Raw genomic sequence first — 4,223 nt, forward strand, 5'->3', positions numbered from 1 at the left:
CGTAGGTGATGGAGAAGAACATGGATTTTCGCTAACATATGATGCGAACATGTTATGCGGGGTAGATCCGGTCTTAAGACATCATCATCGACTTGCGTGAAGGATTTCTTGGACTTAGATAAACTAAGTTGGGCAAGAACCCTCTCTACCATTTTGGCGACATCCTCGCCTTTTTCTATGGTGTTTGCGGGAGATCTCATGCCTTTTGAAGAAGAACCAAAGAAGACGATTCGGTCGAGGCTTTGCTGAAGCTTGTTCTCTAGCGATTTGGCTTGGTTGACGAGTCGATGCTCCCCTTAGTAACATCTAGAGGATGTTTTCCACGACGGAGAATTTGGATCGATAATTTTTGCGGATGCAGATTTCGAGTTGACCTTCTTGGAAGCCATCTTAGTGTTTTTGAACTTATTTGTTGGAGAGAAGAGATGAGAGGTAAAGATGGTCCCAAGCTTTTACCAAATTTGCAACGACTAATCTTTCGTTCCTGAAAATAATAATCAAGACAAGAAAAATAGCGACAAAGAGTAATATTTGATTTCAAGAATTTGTGCGGGGGTTACAATCTTTATGAAATCTTAGACAAAAAGATGTAATCCTCTGATTCTTCTCCTCACAATACGGCCGTCAATCAAGGGCTTTGCTTGTTCTTGAATGGACGAATTACTTGTTGTTGAGACTTCACGAATGCGGAGCCGAGCTTTAATCACAAACGTAGAGGTATGGAAACTTGCGGCTCGCTACTTGGAGGCGAACTTCTTGGTATGCGAGAGACTTGGTGGGAAGCTTCTCTATGTCTCTTTCCTCCTTTTGGATTTGTGAAGACACATTATTTATAGTTGAGGGGAGAGCTAGGGTTTGTATATGATTGGTTGAACCATGTCATTTGAACACTTGGCGACATTTGATTAATTCTTCTATTGACTTGACACGCTGCGTCACTTATGCACGTGGCATGATTTTATTGGTCCTTGACTTGACTTGGTGCGCCACGTCATTTGACATGTGGCATGGACCTTGGGCTAATAGAGTGGGCTCATCATATGAAGTCCGACAAGATAGACTAGCCCAATTGAATTGGTGTTTCAATTAAATCCATACATGTTGGATTTAAGCAATAAATCCGATTATGTTAGCCCATGTAATATTTATTTGGACCAATACATAGAATTTAGAATATGATCAAATTAATTTGTGGATTTAAGTTCGACTAAATTTCGGTGTCTACAAATGCCCCCTGGCTTCAAGGCTTGTTGAGGGTGCATGACTTGTCAAACCTTTAAAGACGAGACTTGAAGCATTCGTGCGGCAAACTTTTTTTTTTTTTTTTTTTTACTCCATGTAGTTGATTTCTTTTTTGCAAAATATTTGAGACTTGACAATAACTCGGTCAAGTTCTTTGATGGCACCGTAATTTGATCGTCGGAGTTTTTAGGTGGTGGCATTCTCTAATTTGCAAGAGGTCCACTCGACTTTCGATCATTTGCCAACTCATTTCGCACTTTGAGGCGTTTCCAGTTGATGGGAAATATCGTATGGTACTCCTTGCCATTTGATAGCTGAGGAAATCAAGTTCTTTATCAGTAAATGTTATCAAGACTTAAGAAGTATCATAATTTTGTTTGGGGTCATAAACTACACAACGGGCAAAATCTTTATTAAGATAAATCCCTGTAGCTTCCTTTCTTTTGTTTTTTTACTTTTGCTAGTTTAGGCTAGCTCAAGTTATGATATCTTTTCAAACAGTCCATTTTTCAAGCAGCCAACACGTTCATATTTTCATAACTAGCTCAAGTTATGATTCCTTTTCAAACAGCCCCATTTTTTTTAAGCAGCCAATACGTCCATATTTTCATGCTTCTCATATTTTACATACTTTCCAAACTTTTCATATTTGCATGGTATTTTTGTTATTTTCTTAGGAGAACATATGAAATTTCCATAAGTTCAAACTTTCCATGTATAAACTTAAACTTTCCATAATTTGGTTCCAACTAGTACAAGGATTTCTTTGTGTTTGACATCTATAAATATCCTTCCTTCTCATGGTGGCTGGGCATCAATTTGTAGCATCGTCGAGTTGGTTCGAACCCGTCGCTCTATCAGGTGATTTTCCTTCAATATGAATTTTCGTCACTTTCTTCGCAGCTCTACATGTACGTGGTAGAAAATCCATATCTCGATGTAGGAACGTCGAAATCATGATCCGCTTGATGTTTCGGAAACTAGACTCGTAGAGCTAAGTCATACGGGGAAACCACGACCAAATTGCTTATATATTTACTCAGATATTGATCGAGAATCAGACCTTCAGTTCTGGTTCACTGGTTCATTAGTTTTGTGCGTCCAGACGAAAAATCTTATATCTTGACTTAGGAACATCGCAATCACGAACGGTTTGCGGTGTCGGAAGAAAAACTCATAGAGCTACGTCGTATACGAAAACCACAATCAAATTGCTTCTATATTGGCTCAGGTATATTTTTAATCAGCCACGAATCTGATTTTGCTTTCTTGGCTTTGGACATGCTCTACGAAACTTACTGTCCTTTTTTTTTTTTTTTTTTAATTTCTTTTGCAGGTCTTTGGGCGCATCTATACGACTTTAACTTTAAACAAAGATGATACACTTTCGTGACCGCGATACGCCGCTGATACGCTCAAATTACACCTATTAATGGTATAACGCGGACGTTGTCAAATATAGTAACCCAACAAGGTTGGGGTCGAATCCCACAGGGAATATGGTGTGAAAAGTTTACTAAAATCGTAGATGCCAAATTTTAGGTCTAATATCTTAATCGATGAGTTTTGGCAAGGTTGGTTTTTATAACTAATTGCTAGTCTATTGATTTGGTGGAAGTTTATGGTAAAAGAAACTAAGGTTGTGTCCCGTTAGATAGGGTGTATGATCATGGGTATTGATCTTGATATACTTCTAATGGATCATTATGTGAATGCACTTAATCTCTATGTGAATCTCTACTATCTCCCAAATAAAGATTATGTCTTTCTATGATTTTCCCAAATATAAGAGAAGTGGTTATGCGGAATGATTAATCATGCCAAGTAAATTCTTCTTATTCTAAGTGAATTTATTAAACAAATTTTAATGCTTTGAGTTCTTGTTGTTTATTCTTACCAACCTAATTATTTTCCCAAATAAATCAAGGTTTGTGGCTTTAATCAATGTTTACCCATTAATTATGAATGAAGAATGAAGAATAAACAAACCCTAATAATCCATTATTTGTATATCAATCACGACCCCGATCACGAAACACCCGTAATTGGGTTCACAACCTTAGTAAGGAAATTAGCTACTCGTGACAAAGAACAAGAAACAAGAAATTGAAGAGTTCATAATTGCTTACTTTGAATAAAAGAGGAATTGAGAACAATTGGATTGATGTTAGAACCTTCAAAAACTTGAGAGTATTTTATGTTCTCAGTCAAAAACTAAAAATATCAGAACTCCCTAATAAAACCCTACAATGGACTATTTATATGTTTGGAAAATACACAAGTTACAGATTTGCACTTTAGTCCCGTCAGTACGAAATACGGTCCGTAAATCACTTTACGGACCGTAAGTGGTCGAGACGGTCGTCTTCTCAATTCGGTTGAAATCTCAATCTTCTAAAGTACGGACCGTAAAGTGGTTTACGGTCCGTAAACCTCTCGTCGTCTTTCGGCTTCAAAGTCGGACTTTTACCTTAGCGCTGTTGGTTAAATACGAGATGGAATACGGACCGTGGCTGATACGGTAAAGTAAACTCGGCTCGTGAATCACCATCTTTGACTTGACTTTACGTTACGAAATCCTTTAATACGACCATGGAATACGGCCCGTATTGTAGAATACGGTCCGTAAAGCTGCATTTACGACCTGTTCTTGCACTTCATTTGTGATCGAGTCAAATCTGTTCCTTTTCACGAAAAACACTAGAAAACACGTAAAATCACATAGACTCGCTTAAAAACAAGTAAAACTTATAGCTAAAAAGCATCGATTGTGGCGTAAATCACGCCACATCAACTACTAACTTAAAGTATTTGCTTGTCCTCAGCAAGCCCTTCAAAAACATGACTCAATCTAACACATAGGCATCACGGAATAACAATGTCTACATTGGTTTCGACTCGAACTACCGGTATGCATGTTTTCAAAAAAAAAAAAAAAAACTTTTCACAAACTCTTCGGACCTCTTTTGTAAATTATCCAT

This window comes from Lycium ferocissimum, chromosome 2 (genome assembly GCF_029784015.1).
Source record: "Lycium ferocissimum isolate CSIRO_LF1 chromosome 2, AGI_CSIRO_Lferr_CH_V1, whole genome shotgun sequence".
Classification (NCBI taxonomy): Eukaryota; Viridiplantae; Streptophyta; class Magnoliopsida; order Solanales; family Solanaceae; genus Lycium; species Lycium ferocissimum.